The 16329-nt window shown below is 48.5% G+C and overlaps 1 pseudogene; it reads left to right on the forward strand.

Annotated features, from left to right (window-relative positions):
• The first annotated feature begins 11234 nt into the window (after positions 1–11234).
• On the forward strand, positions 11235–11349 carry LOC134374429 (5S ribosomal RNA; annotated as a pseudogene).
• The last annotated feature ends 4980 nt before the right edge of the window (positions 11350–16329 follow it).

The raw sequence follows: 16329 nt of genomic DNA on the forward strand, positions 1-16329 counted from the left end.
CAAGGTCACAGGTTCGGATTCCCATACCTGCCAGCCGCCGAAATAAAAGGTTGTATTTTATGACAATTCTACTGCTGGAAAGAATTTCTTGCCACAGCTTGTGACTTCTTCCTTTATCTTATTGAAACAAGTCCCAGGAACAGGTATTGTTTTCTTTATCTCTCCCAACCAAAGCTGTCCCTGGAAACCAGGTCTCCTGACTTGGGGTGTTAGGAGCCCAAAGTCCGCTGAGATCTCACTTTATCAGTTTTACACAGCAATTAGTAGGACTTGGGGCATGTGACAGAAGCCTGGAGCTGTGAGGAGGCTGACTTGGACGGGAGGAGCAGGGCCCGATGTTTAAGGCCTGGGGCTGAGGATGGGTTCCCACCTTCACCGAAGGCTCTGGGAGGAAGATCCAGCTAGCCAGGCCTCTCTTTATCCTTGGATTTGGAGCTAATCCAGGAGGCTCCTGAGAGTAACCATAGTCTCAAACCCACCCAGTCACTGCCATTGTCCCCTGGGGTACTCTGGGAGTCCCCTTCTCACAAACCTCTTCCCCATCTCAGACAAAGCCATCAGCAGCAGCTCCCACACCTGGTTTTAATCAAAATGTTTGCACAACGTCCATGCATGCATAGAAGGGCACATAACAAGATTTAGTTGGTGTTTTTTCTGAAAGGGTGAGATTTGAGAACTTTCTGTTTTCTTCCTTTTGCTTACCTGCATCTTCAGGAATGTCTACTGTAACTCTCGTAATCAAACAAACCTTTAAGTTGTGCAGAATTGATGGCGCATGCCCATACTTCACCGTCTATCTTCCGAGCACCTGGGATCCATCCTGACCGCTGCCGCTTCCCTCACTGGCTGCTGGTGCAACAGTCAGACCATAGCCCATCACAGGGCAGGGCCCTTCCAGTCTAGCTAAACCACTTTGGGAAAACCTCCTTTATATGACAGGCAAACAGGGTGTCTGTGGGTGGGGGGAGGACCTAGAGGCTAAAAGTGACTTGGTGGTAACGTATCTGGTCACGCTGGAGCTGGGTCCCAAAATGGCCAGCCTTCTCATTTTCCTGTTTATTGGAGTGGGTATGCATTTACCTCTTACCACCTGGCTCCTCCACATCCCAGTCACTTGTTGGTTTAATGGTTTCCTTCGGCCAGCTCCATGTTTTCTGCCTTGCCTTCCATGCCAAGTCAGTGCTACCCACAATTAGGCACCTAATAAATGCTTTGGGTGCAATCTAGTCTGGCATACATTCATTGAGCACCTACTGAATGCTGGGCTCTGGTGCCTCAGAGCTGGGTCCCTTAGAGCTTGTCCTCACGAAGCCAGAGATCACCTCTGGTGGAGTTGGAAGAAGGTACTGGAGACAGCAGAATCTTCCTAATTCTGTGACCTCCAGGTCCTTGCAGCTTCAACAAGCCCGCTGCCCCTCCTTCTCCCTCTGGATCCAGAAAAGTAAAACAGCCAATCATCCTAACTTCTCATTGTTTTCCAATCAGTTTGTCATCTGGAATAGTGTTTCTCAACCTCAACACTATTGACATCTTGGGTGAGATAATTCTCTGTTGTGGAGACCATCTCGTGCATTGTAGCATGTTCAGCTGCATCCCTGGTCTCTAAACACTAGATGTAGTAGCACCCGCACTCCCATGATCACAATGAAAAAGATCCCCAGACATTGCCAAATGTCCCTTGGGTGACCAAATCACTCAGTTGAAAACCACTGACCCTGAGCAAGGAATGGGAATGTCACAGGGTGACAGTTGATGTGCCAGGGTTGGAGGCAGCAGGAGCTGTCTGCTGGAAACTGTGCACAGAGACAGCTGGCAGTGAGAGAGAAAACTCCCAAACCCCAAACCACCCAGTATAGCAGGACAACAATGGGGCCATTTAGTGTTCAAGGCGAACTATTGTATACATCTTAATGACATCTGAGGACATCACTTTCAGTAACGTTAATGACAATGCTGAATCAAGGAAAGGATCGATCATGTTGATTATACTCAGTTCACTAAGGTAGGGAAGTGGGTGAGACATCTTAGCATTAAATATGTATTTAGAAGGCAGTTCAGTGGTTGCTAGGGGATGGGGGCAGAGAGGGGTAGGAGGAAACTTTGGGGGATGATGGATATGTTCATTATCTTGATGGTGGTGATGGTTTCCTGGGTGTGTACCTACATCAAAATACATCAAAACATACGAAGTTGGATTTTTTTTTTTTTTTTTACTATTTTTGGGCAGCTACTGGGATCCAAACCCTTGACCTTGGTGTTATAACACTGCACTCTAAAAAGCTGTATATTTCAAATACGTGCGGTTTATAGCGTGTCAATTTTACCTCAATAAAGTTGTTTTTAAAGTGTATTTAAGGGAGTGTATTTTGCTCTGAACATTCGCTGGTTCTGGCGGCTGCCTGATTCATGAATTATTCTTTGCTCAATTGAACTCCATTAAATTTAAAAAAAATAAAAATAATGTATTTAATTGTTTAAAGTTTGAGTGCTTGAAATAATATGTGAAAAAAATTGTAGTGCTTGAAGGGCATTATTTTGAAAATTCACTAGTGTGGAGTAGTCCATTTCTTGACTATGCTAGATAAATGAAGTGTCCCTGTAGTATACTTAAAAAGAAAACAGAGAAAAAGAAAATGATCGTGGGCACAACGTTGACCTAAGAAAGCGGGTAAGGGAATAATGAGCACAGTTGGCTCAGAGGTCCCTCAGTGATGTCAGTGAGGGCCTGTCCTCGGGGAAGCACTGGAGTCTTTCCATTGGATGATGCTATCAAACCAACATGTCTGGGCCGAGCCCGTGGCGCACTCGGGAGAGTGCTGCGCTGGGAGTGCGGTGACGCTCCCGCCGCGGGTTCGGATCCTATATAGGAATGGCCGGTGCACTCACTGGCTGAGTGCCGGTCACGAAAAAGACAAAAAAAACCCCAACATGTCTGAAACAGTATTATCAGGGGCTTGGGAAAATAAAATGACAAATGTCATGCTGGCTGCCAGGAAAGGAACAGATGATTCTGGAAATTACATTCTCCTCCACTAAGTTAATCCCTAAAAACAAACATTGCTGGGGCAAAAGTCAGTTAATACCTGGAGGAGGGCGGATGCTATCCTTCAATGGGGCATGGGACACCTGTCGAACAGCATGTGGCAGTCCGTTTGTTCCAGGCGCATTACAGGCTCGTGCCCAAGGTGCTGCACTTGGCAGGGAGGGGTGCCTGGATGCCCAGGAGGCAGAGCTTTGAGCTGCAAACAATGAGAGGCCCTTCACTGATGGTAAGGATGTGGGTGGACACCACCACCGAGGTTCTCAGGAGCCACTCTGAGCGAGGCAGGAGAGCAAGGACAGGGGTTATGATAGGGATAAGTTATATGTGAAAATTAAAAAAATAAAAACCTCTTGTGAGGGCTGGCCCGTGGCTCACTTGGGAGAGTGTGGTGCTGATAACACCAAGGCCACGGGTTCAGATCCCTGTATAGGGATGGCTGATTAGCTCACTTGAGAGAGCGTCGTGCTGACATCACCAAGTCAAGGGTTAAGATCCCCTTACTGGTCATCTTTTAAAAAATAAATAAATGAAAACCTCTTGTGGATGTTGATTGTGCACTGGGCATTTCATTCATTTATTTTTTACCTATTGGTTGAGCACCTACTGCATGCAGGACCTCCTCCAGTGCTCCACCTATAGTGAGGGAGACACACAATATGCAGATGAATAGCCAGTTAATAAAAGAAGTTCAGATCATCATAAATACTCTGGAAAAAATATAATAAAGAGGGTAATGGGGGAGTGCCTGGAAGAAGGGAAGGGCCACTTTCCCTGAGGTGGTCAGGGAAGTCCTCTGGGAGGAGGTGATGTTTGAGCTGAGGCTCAAGAAATAGGCAGAGTTGTGAAGATCTGGAGTAAGGGCGCCCCAGGCAGAGGAAATAGCAAGGACACGGGCCTGGGGCAGGAGCCCATGCATGTTTGGGGAGCAGACACTCCTGGAGCACTATGGGAGAGGGTAAGGGTGGGAAGACATGGGATGAGAGGTGTGTACGTGCTCAGTCATGGAGCACTTAGCAGGCTGGGCTCAGATGTTAAATTTAGTTCTCAGAGCAATGGGCAATTTTTGGAGAATTTTACTAATTTACTCTTTGTAAAGGCCGCTCTGACTTTGTGGGGAGAAGAAATGTAGGGGGTGAGAGTGGGAACTTAAAACAGCCCTACACAGGAGGCAACACAGGTGACCCTCCTGCTGTTACTCGTGGAGAGACTGGCTTGGGGAAGTTGAGTGACTTTCATAAACCAAGAGATAGGTTTGTGGGCTCCTGAGCAGGCTTAGGAAGGATGGACAGGAGACATACCACACATCATCCTGGGAAGTGGGGCCCCTGCAGGACAAGAGCTGGTGGGGATAGCCAGGCCTGAGATCCCACAACCCAACCACTGAGGTGGGCGTTAGGTACCTCTCCCTAAACCACACCCCTGTTGGTGTCCTTAGCAGGAGGAGACTTGGCAACAAAGGAGAGTGCTCATTGGCTCATCCCTGTCAGGCACTGTGCTAAATGCTTTACAATGATTGCCTCATTCATTGCTCATGATGACCCTTGAGGCAGGTGCTATTATTATTCCCATTTCACAGATTAGGAAACTGAGGCCTAGAGAGCTTGCTCAGAGTCAGGAAGAGGAAGACCCTGAATTTGAACCTGGGGAGTAAGAATGAAAGCACACACACTTAAACTACTCTGCTGTTTGCCTCTACAAGGGAGCTGAATTATGGCTGAATAACACAGATTCTCTCAGGCATCGTGATTGTGGGAGGCTCAGCTCTGATTCACATTTGACTTTTTTCTTGGACGAGACTTGTTCACCTGCATTCTCACGTAGTACATGTTGATTTTTGTATAGTATTTGCACCACTGAATCACTGAACTTCCTCCTTTCCAAACTGTCAGGAGGCAGTGCCATGTGCTGGTGACCAGCCCAGCCCTGGGTTCATATTCAGCTCTGAAACTCTTTTGAGTGCCCCTGGGCAAGTTACTTCACCTCCCAGGACCTCATTTTCCTCATCTGTAAAATGGGGTAAAAACAGGGGCTGGTCAGTTAGCTCAGCTGATTAGAGTTTGGTGCTGATAACACCAAGGTCAAGGGTTAGGGTCCCCTTACTGGCCAACCACCAGAAAAAAAAATGGGGTAAAAACAGTACCCAGCTCATAAGGTGACAACTGTAAGGTGCTCAGCACAGCACCCGGCCAGCTACAGTAGTTATTGTGATTGTATTACATCCTCCTTCCTTTCGAGAAGGGAGGGCTCTTCCAGTTGGCTGGCCTAGGAGGCTTTTTTTTTCTTTGGCAGCTGGTTGGTAACGGGATCCGAACCCATGACCTTGGTGTTATAAGGCTGTCCTCTAACCACCTGAGCTAAACGACCAGGCTTGGAACCTTTTCTGACCCTCCCACACTGGCTTCCTGTACGGCTTATAAAGACTCTATAATGTTTATTGTTTAATTTTTTCAGCTGACCGGCATGGAGAACTGAACCCCTGACCTTGGTATTACAAGAACCCTTGACCTTGGTGTTACAAAGCCAAACTCTAACCAACTGAGCTAACCGGCCAGCCTCCGTGACCCTTCTACATTGGCCTAAATCCAGGCTCTCATGGATGACTCTCTGCCCTAACTGCAGCTCTTCTTTTGGTGCAGTTAGGTTATTTTTTTCCAAAGCAGGGGAGCTGCCAGTCTCCTTGCATGGCTGTCTGGCTCAATGCAGCCTTTGGTGTGGCCTGGTTCTTGGGTGGCCCACGAGGTACCCTTCTACTCATTTTGCAAGTGGCCTCCTCCTTTGCCTCTGGGGTCAGAGGTCAGCAGCAGTCCTCTGGGGCAGGACTTGCCAACTTGTTCCCATCATGACATGCAACATATGTGAGCAGCTCGCTGGGGCAATGGACCAGGGTGATTGAGGCTGGTGGGGCCTTGCTGGTGGCAGCCACCCTGGGCCCCAGTGCTTGCCTGTGTGCTGAAGGGATCTAGAACCTATTTCAGGCACATTAGTGGGCAGTGCTCTCTAAGGGGCTCCTGGTGGCCTACCCACATGGGGGATGGTGGCTATATGGCCTCCCTTTGACGGCCACCTCATTGTGCTTGCTGAATTCTCTCTCATAGGGTCCTCTCAGGGCCAATCTTCCTGATCTTCTCATTTTTAGTGAAAAAGAATAATTTCCAGATAGTGTTCTAGGAGGATTATTCTCCTGGGAAGCCACAGGTCTCTGTCTTGCTATCACAGTAGGTCTCTAATTTGAGCCATGCACATGCCCTTTATGGGAGATTCCTGCACCCCCTCCCCAATGCTGACATAAATTATTTTTTGTGATGATAGGTATACATTTCTTCGTATAGCTCCTATGCAACCATCAATCCAAAATGAATAGGCAATACGTGATTCAAAGGTCAAGACTATATAGAAAAATACACTTAAAGCAATCTTGCTCCTACCTCTGCCCCTTCTATGCAGTCTCCCTTCAAATCTGAGTACCAATTTTTATTGGATCTGATTTATCCTTCCAGTGTTTCTTTTTGCAGAAGCAATACACACACACACATTTAACTTTCTCTATTCTTTTAACTTTTCTTCTCTCTCTATCCTTATTTGCCCCCTTTTTTTTATCAAAAGGTAGCATATTGCAATTGGTTTTTTAACATAGTAATACTTCTGCATCAGAGAAATGTACATAATAAATATAAACAAAACTACAAACCCAGTAAAATTCAAAGTAACAATATAAGTTTAATAGGAAGAATGATGTTGTTTGGCTGAAACTAAATTGCTACTTGCAACCAAATTGCTACTTGCAGCGATATGGGACTGACCAATCAGAGCAGGTCCTCTTTTGAGTGTGACATGCTTATGATGCTGCCATGTGCTGGGGATGACTCAGTTCTCCCCCACTTTTCCCTATTTGAATTACTGCAATACTTTTGTTTGCATAGTGGGCTGTTACATCATTCGGCCTTCATTTGGCTTCAACGCATCATTTACACATTAAATCCGCCTCTGTCCTTTTCTTGTTAGCCAGCAGCAATTAAAAAGGACTACTTGATGCCAACATAATCATAAACACAAATGCAAACTTGGGCAGTGAAATCCTATGTCAACAATAAATTGTAAGGTGGTCATGCCGTCAGTAATGATCATGAAAATAATCATAATGGCTAACTTGCTATGTGCTGGAACCATGCTAAACGCATTACATGCAGGGTCTTATTTAATCCTCCCAACCGCCCTATAAAGTAACTACCAAGGGGCTGGCCACTTAGCTGAGTTGGTACAGCGTGGTGTTATAACACCAAGGTCAAGGGTTCAGATCCCTGTACTGACCAGATGCCCCCCCAAAAAGAAAAAAAAGTAACTACCCATTTTACAGATAAGAATATTTAGTCTTAGAGGGTTTAAACAACTTGCTCAAGGTCACAGCTACAGTGGTACAGTCAGAATTTGAACCTGTGAGCCCAGGGACCACTAGGGTTGGTGGTGGAGACAGGGACCTCACTCTTTGCCATATGGCTCTTTGCCATAATTACTCACTTTGGCCATGCCCTGCTGGGCTGGGATAGGCAGCATATATGTGGCCTGGGGCAGAGGGTGGGAGTGGAGTGTGGTGGTCACAGTCTCTGTTGGGGCCTGGACTCCCGAGGAACCCTTTCCCTGGAGTCCTGGGTAAAAGTGCTCCAAGCCTGGCCATGTGACCCTGATTCCTCTTGCCCAGTATTAAAGCAAATAAACATGCACATGCCAAAAATATCATTTAGGAGATAATGATCTGTGTCTGTGACTGTAACAATGACACTCTGTCAGGTCTCCTTATGTGTGTTCCTGCAGAACCCCTGGCCTGCTGTCCTGGGCTGAGACTGTGCAGTACTCAAGATGAAAGCACAGACTTTGTGGCCAATAGCTCCCTGCAGCCTTCCACCCCTTCCTCTGCTGCCCTGCTCACTTCATCTCCCACCTCCTCTCCTGTCACTGCCTGTTCATTCCCTGTCCTGGGCCTATCCCTATTCCCTGTTGTAGCCTGCCACAAAGCTCCAGCTCTAGGAGGGAGGCAGGGCAGTCGGGCAGACCTGGAGCTGGAGGTCTGGGTCCCAGTCAGGGAGCATATCTGGGCTGCATGTGCTTCCTGGGCAACAGACGTATTAATAGTTCCAATCCAAAGATGATGACCCACTGGTGTCCTGTTGGGAGCTGGCTGCCACCCTCCTTAATAGCAGCCCCAAAGTGTGGGTTTGGCCTTCAAAGATCAGGACACCCAACACCAACTTGGCTCCTGAAGACTGACTCACACTAAGGTTTACACAACAAATGCCCGAGCTCCAGTGCCTGGGTACTCCCACTGGTTGCCAAAGCCCCTCTCTTGGCAAGGGTCCCTGGGAGCAGCAGGGGATGGCACCATTCCATTTACCACCCCCCTCCTCAGGTCCAGGCCTAAGAATACTGGCATCCTTCCCCCCTCCCCACCAGGCCCCAGGCAGCCCGCCCCTTTCTGTTAAGCTTCTTCCTCCGCATAGTAGTTTCTTTTCGGTTTTCCTAGGCCCATGCAATTGATTGTGAAAACTAAATTGCCCTGTCCCTTTGGCTCCAGTGACATGCCAGGCACTATTAGAACTTGGGATATGTGGTCCCATCATACAGGATGGTTTTCACTTAACTCACCATGATTGGATTGGATTTGTGTATTCCCAATCTTTTCATCTGGGTTTGCGCTTCTACTAGAATCCAACCCTTTCCTACTTAAAAATTTTAGTTGCTTGCATTTCAAAAGACACACATAAGTAAGCACCATTGGCCCTGTCTCTGGTTTTCCTCACTTCATTTCGCACGGTCTACCACTGGGCTCATTCTGCTCCAGCCACACTGGCCTCTCTGCTATTTCTTCATCTCTCCAACTGTACTCCTACCACAGGGCCTTTGCACCAGCTGTACCTTTGCCTGGATCTCTCTTCCATGACACCCATGAGCCTTAACATACTTATCTCTTCCAGGGCTTTTCTCAAATGTCACCTTGGCTGACTACAGTATGTTAAATGCAGACATAGCCCTCCCTACCCATTTCCTTGCTTCATTTTTCTTCATAGCACTTTTCACCATTGGACATTCTCTGTATTCTCATTTGTTTGTTTATTGCCTTTCTTCCCATGCTAGAATGTCAGGTATACGTGGGTGGGCGGGGATTTCTTTCTGTTTTGCTCACTGCTGCATCTCCAATGGCTAGAAAAGTGCCTGGTACCTAGTAGGAGCTCCTTCAATATTTGTTAAAAGAATGATTTCATTGTAGAAAACTTGAATCTACACAAGAACTCAAACAAGAAATATTGGTAGAATATAGTGTTTATAACACCAAGGTCAAGGGTTTGGATCCCTGTACTGGCCAGCATCCAGAAAATAAAAAAATAAAATAAAAGACATCTAAATCCTCCATCCCTTCCAACTGAGCTCCCTGTCACTGGAGGCGTTCAAGTGGGAGCTGAGCAGCCATGGGTGAGGGTTGTGGAAAGAACAGCCATACTGCGTGGAGGTGGGATTACGGGGCCTCCAATTTTCTGGCTGTCAGGAAAATTCTGGGATCCTGCAAAATACTTCCCCCCTGCCAAGTCATTCTCTGGGAGTTTTGGGACCACTGATGACTTTTCCAGCACAGGGCTTTTCCTTTGGCCCTCAGCACGGGCGGGGAGCCCTGCGACCCAGAAGGCTTGGGAAACAGGGTGGAGTGGAATCACCTATTGGAGCCAAACAAGACTGTCCAGGAGGAGATAGAGCAGAGACCTACTCCAGGTTTAGCAAACAGTGACAAAGGTGGGGTGAAGGCAGCATGAACATTCACTGGCACGGGTTGATTTGGGGAATGTCAGGCAGTCCCCGTATCCTCGGATGTATCCCCATCCCCCTACTGCAACATCTGGAATTCCACTGTTATAGAGACTTATGTTTCTGCTTTTAAAATGCACTCCTGGGAGGGTCAGGTGACCTTCCATTGCGGCCACATCAACTAGCTCTAAATTTGTATATCATCCCTGACTGGGTCAAGAGTGGGTGTGAGTTTTGGTAATGCCAGGAAAGGAGGCAGCCAGAGAGGTCTGCTCTCCGTGATGCAGAGTCCTCAGAATTGCAAGCTTCAAGAAAGCAATTGTGACCTCACAGATGAACCCCGGTGCATCACTGGAGCCAGTATCTGGGACAGGAAGTGGCTCTGAGAAGCAAGAACCAATGCAAAATCCCCTCTCAACAGCCGCATCATTTCTCCAAGGGCTCAGTCTTCACAGAAATGGGTTATTGGGACACCTCACCTATGGGGAGCATTCGGGGAACTCCTCGAGGATCCACTTGAGTCAGGGCACTTGGGGGTCATAGTGATGGCAAATACACAGCACACATAGCACCACTTTGTCCTAGCCCATGGCAGACATTGCTAATCGATCACCACACTGCTGTGGAGCTCTTCCCCCCACAAGGTTCCAGACAGTCACTGCTCATCTACCACAATTTACACACAAGGTGAAGTGTAATGGCTTTTGCTGGCAGTAGAACCATCCCTGAGGGTGAGGGAAAAAAAATGTGTCTTCACCATCCCTGCCCTTCACAGGGTTAGGATTCCACAGAAGAGAAGATTGCCTGGGACTCAGGGAGGGAGTGAGACCTGTCCAAGGTCACCGGGGGCATTAGTAGGGGAAGGCAGGTCTGAGCTCTAGTCTTCCCACTTCTGGCCCAGGCACTGCCACCTGCGACTGGACAGTTGATCCAGGAGACAGAGCGCATGTGTGCCTCCCCATGCCCTCATGCCCAACCAAAGAAGGCATTCCAGTCCCATATGTCAACAAGAACAAAGCGTGAAGTCCCAGGGTGCTTGGGATGACCTTATAAAATTTGGACATTCTGGTCTCTGTGAGTCAGCTGGGCAGCAGTGGGAAGATGCTGGGGAGGCCTGGTGCCTGAGACATGGCTGCTGACCCAACACGTCCCTTTAAGTCTTTGTCCCAGGGCCGGCCGGTGGCTCACTTGGGAGAGTGTGGTCCTGATAACACCAAGGCCACGGGTTCAGATCCCTGTATAGGGATGGCCGGTTAGCTCACTTGGGAGAGCGTGGTGCTGACAACACCAAGTCAAGGGTTAAGATCCCCTTACCGGTCATCTTTTTTTAAAAAAAAAAAGTCTCTGTCCATGTTCTGTGTCCAGGGCAAACTCCCCGGTGTCCTCAAGGAGAGGCAGCTGGGTCTATGGTCATTACACCCTCAGTGTGCCCGATCTCATCTGATCTCAGAAGCTGAGGGTTGTGCCTGGTTAGTACTTGGATGGGAGACCACCTGGGAATACCAGGTGAGTAGGCTTTTAAAATAAAAATCAATCAATAAATAAAATTTTTAAAAAAGAGAGAGAGAGGCAGCCTGGCCTGGTCCAGCAGGATAAGCCTTGCCTTAGGATGGCCCCCACTCCAGACAGGTCATTCTCTGCTCTCTTGATCTCAGATTCCCGATCCATCGATGAAGAAGTTGACCTGTAGCTTAATTTTGCACAGCCTCAGTTTTTTCATCCATTAAATGGGAATAACGATGCCTCCCCTGCTGAGATGTCACAAGAAGGGAAGAAATAATTCTGTGGAATGCTTGGCACGGTGCCCTGCACATAGCAGGTGCGCGGGGAGGACAGCTGGGATTATGACCCGGGAACTTTTCCAACTCTGAGAACCCAGCCTGTGACCCACAACTTCCCGTGGGAAACTGTCCACCTCACACTGGCTCTGTAGTCACTAGAACTGAAATACCTTGGCTAAGCTCAGAGGGTGAGAAATTTGGTGTCTACTGAGTATAGTGAAGGCAAAGGGAATGAGGGTGCGCTCTTTCTCTGAGGAGCAGCCTAGAAATTTCCCAACAGTCTCCCACTGCTGCCAAGTTCTCTGTGGTCTCCCTTTGTGTATATGTGAGTGTGTGTGTGTGATAGTCAGAGTCCCCTCCCATTCATGGAGGGGATTCCCAGTGTGGTTGGGGACCAGGATGGGCAGATCAGTGAATCTCCTGCTTGGCAACAAAAGACATGTGTAACCATGCCAGGCGCTGGCTTCCCAAGGCCCATTCCCCGAGTCCTAAGATCCCTGTGTGCCCTCCCCCTCACACAGGCAATGACAGGGTCAGGGGACACTGGGTGAGAGAATGAAGGGTTGGTTTTGCTTGGTTTATAGTGTTTAAAAACAAGAAATGATCTGTAATATAGAATTAAAAGAAAAGAAGCTGGTTATAAAATAGTACCTATAGATATAAAATAGTACATACATGAAGTTTACATATAAACGGTGAAAAAAAGGCTGGAAGGAAATACACCAATAGGCTGAGTGATTGTTGCTACATGAAGGGCTTGAAGCTGGATTTTTATTTTCTTTGTGCCTTTCAAACTTTCTGATAGTGAACACGATTTGCTCTGATCATCAGAATAACACAACAATAGACACTGTCTTTAAATGAGGTTAAGCAAAGCTTATGATTTGCGCTGCAGCTGTGAGCAGGGGAAGACTCCTTCACCTGTCTCTCCCGTGGGTGGGGACCCTCAGGCTAGGGTGGTGCCAGGTCCATCTCTCAGGAATGGTAAAATCTGGTTCTCAGGTCCTCAAGTCAGGGGACACCTTCTCTCTCTTGCCTGGGGGTCAGATCTAGACCTCTCCTGTCCCCCAGTCCTGAAAGTGGGAGAGGCCCTGAGAGCCACCTCGCTGGCCAAGTGGAAGAGCTGTGGCTTAGGCCACGCCCACCCAGGAGCTGACTTCCTGCCGGGAACTAGGCCAGGGTTACGTGACGACAAGCTACAGTGATGACAGTGACATTTCCCCCACATCCTTTCACCTGCCCTGTTTCGTCTGCTGCTGAGTCAGGGACCGGTTGGGGACGGATGGCGGGATGTGGCATGACTCGTTGGGCATCCCCAGAGGCCCAGGCAGGCTTCCAAGAGAGGCAAGAAGTTCAGAGAGCACAAGCAGAGAAGTTCTGCATCCCCGCCTGCATCCACCCCAGTGGTTCATTCTCTGCAGTGTCCCCTCTCCAACCTTGGCCACAATGTTGTCATCCACAGATCTCAGGGCACCCCAACATTTGCCTGCACCAGGCACTGACCTGAGCACTTCCACATGCTCTTGCTCAGCCGCGTGAGGTAGATGCGGCAGACACAAGGGCTGCTGCCATCCCGCAGCCAGCCCTCTCTCCCCTATTGCCTCCACTTATAGGGGCTGGAAGAGCTTTGGCGTTTTGCAATGGGGGGGATGCTCTTGGCATTTTGGGTAGGATGATTCTTCATGTTTGACTGTTCCATGCAGTGGCCTCCTCCCACTAAATGTCCAATCAGTGTGACAATTCCAAATGACCCCACACGTTTCCAGACACCCCTAGAGGTGTGAGTCCTCCCAGGTTGAGGACCCTGAGCTAGTGCACCATTTGTTGTCCTTGCCCACGGCAGGCTGGTCATGTGGCTCTTCTCTGGGCAGTGAGACGAAGGGGAAGTCTTTGGGTGAGCAGATTTTCGAGAGCAGGGACAAAGATGATGTGTCCTGTCTCTGAGCTCCCAAACATGTATCAGCAGCTGTACACATCTGGGCTTTTCCACATAAGATAAACGAAGCTGCCATTTTACCTTCAGCCAAATACATCCCCAGCTACTATAGGTGGGGGCAAAGCACAAAGAGGTGAAATCACTTGCCCAAGGTCCCTTTCTTGGTAAGCACTGGCACCAGGATTCACACCCAGACATCCTATGATGCTACCAGGACCCACTCCAGTATTAATGCATTCCTGTGTGTACTGTCTAAAAATGGCCACACAGCCCAGCAACGATCATCCAGCAGCCGCAGGAAGCACCCCAGGCTCTCCCTACCCGGGGTGGTGGGGAGTGAGGGCCTCGGCCACACCCCCGCTGACATGTGCAACCACCTCAGCGACAACCACCGAGTCACATCAAGAAGGGCTCCGGGTTCCCGAGCTGGGGTGGTGGGGGGCAAGGGCTTTTGCCACACCCCATGACATCTGCATCCAGCTGGGCAATGATCAAGCCACTGCTGGAAGTCCCCTGGTCTCCCCTGTGGGAATGAGGTGGGTGCCACAGGCCTCCATCCCACCCCTCCTCTTTCCTCCTTCTTCCATCCCATTTCCTTCCCCTTTCCCCTCTCCCCCTCCCTCCCAACTGCTCCACAGCAACATCACAGAATGTAAAAAAATAATATTAATAAAATCACATTTTCTTTAAAACATTAAAATAATATAAAATAGATTAAAAAATACAAAAGGAGAGAAGGCAGAATGCCTGAAAAAAAATAAATAAATAAAAATGGCCACAGAAATATTCTCAGTCCCACGTGCTCTTCCAGTGCCTTGTCACTCCCCCACAGGAGGTGGAGTCTGTTTCCCTTGTCCATGAAATTGGGCAGGCCTTTGTGGCTGCCTTGAAGAGTAAAATGTGGCAAAAGTGATGCTGTTTGGCCTCCAAGGTCAGGTGATTAAAGGTGATGAGGTCTCTCTCTCTGCATCTCTCAGGATGCACGATCTCTGAACCCCTTTGCCATGTTGTGAGGAAGCCCAGACCACGCAGCAGGGCCATATGTACAAGTTCCAGTCGATGCCCAGCCAAGATCTCTGCTGATCCATTGCCGGCATCAGTAGCCAGCCATGTTAGGGAAGGAGCCTTCAGGATGCCAGCTGAGGCTCCTCAGAGACAAGTTGTCCTCCCTGGGCCCTGTCCAAATTTTGGACCCACAGAATCTGTGAGCCTACTAAATAGTTGCTTTACTCACTTGAACAGGAGGCCACTGAGTTTGGACTCTTAGTGAGTGGGGAGCTGTGGGGAGCTAAGGGGAACCGAGGGGTGCTCCTGACTAGAGGAGCAGTGTGGCAACAGTGCTGGTCTCTCTGAGGCCATATGCAGAGTAGAGAAACAAGAGGCAGGGAGGCCAACGCAGAGGGTACTGCACCAGTCCAGGCCTTTGTGAGGAGGGGCCTTAGGGCAGGGAGGAGGGGGTGTGGGGCGCAACAGAAAGAGCACAGAACAGGGCTGGCCAGGTAGCCCAGTTGGTTAGAGCATGGTGCTTGTAACACCACGGTCAAGGGTTTGGAAGGTGTTGTCAGCACCACACTCTCCCAAGTGAGCCACGGGCCGACCCTCATTTTCCATTTTTTTTAAAAAAGATGACCGGTAAGGGGATCTTAACCCTTGACTTGGTGTTGTCAGCACCACGCTCACCCAGTGAGCAACCAGCCATCCCTATATGGGATCCGAACCCGTGGCCTTGGTGTTATCAGCACCACACTCTCCCGAGTGGGCCATGGGCCAGCCCTCATTTTCCATTTTGGAGCTTAACTTTTTCACTGTGAAATGAGTGAGACAAAAAAAAAAAAAAAAAAAAAAGGTTTTTTCTTCCTGTGTAAATCCTCCCCAGTGCTCACGGGATAGCCTGTGCCTCACTTCTCCAGGGTCAACCCCTTGGAGAGGGAGCTCTCTCCCCTCGCAGGGGCACTGGTCTTGCTCCCACCTCTCTCACAGAGCCACTGGTGTCCTGCCTTGCACACATGTCCCGCTCAGTGTACCTTATTGGGAATTCACTTTTATTTTCTTTATGTTAATTGCCAGGCCATCTTCCATTGTGTGACTATATCATATTTTGTGTATCTCCTGGTGGTAATGCTCCCAATTCCTCCAGCTGGTGCACACATGAGAGCTTCTGCAGAGTCTATCCCTGGGGGAGCAAGTGCCGGATCACAGGTATGCTCACCTTGAACCTGATAAGTGGCCTTACCAATCTCCTCCAGAGGCCATGTTTAAGGAGTCCCATTTGGGGTCTACATTTGGTAATGTCAGCTTTATTTTTTTTTCTAATTTAACGGGTGAGACATAATATCTCATTGTTGTTTTAATTTACATTTCTCTGATACCAGTGTGGTAGAGCCTCTTTCTCATATGATTATTGGCCATATGGGTTTCTTTTTCTATGAGGGGTTTGTTCATAAGTTACACCAAATTTTCTGTCGGGTTGGCTGTCTTTCTTCTTGATTTGCAGAAGTCCTTTACACACTCTGGGTACTAATCTCTTGCTAGTTATATGTATTGCAAGTCCGTATTGTGGCAATATCTGTTGATCTTACTTATGGCATTTTTTGTTGAAGATTTAAGTGTCAGTGTCATCAGACTCATCAATCTTTCCCTTTACGGCTGATGTTTTGAGTGCCTAAGATATTCTTCCCTATCAAGGGGGCTTTGGGAGCAGCTAGCCACGTCCTGTTTGTTTATCTGGATGCTGGCTACACAGCTGGGTTCGCTTTGTGAAATTTTATCAAGCTGCACAC

The sequence above is a fragment of the Cynocephalus volans genome, chromosome 3 (genome assembly GCF_027409185.1).
Source record: "Cynocephalus volans isolate mCynVol1 chromosome 3, mCynVol1.pri, whole genome shotgun sequence".
Classification (NCBI taxonomy): Eukaryota; Metazoa; Chordata; class Mammalia; order Dermoptera; family Cynocephalidae; genus Cynocephalus; species Cynocephalus volans.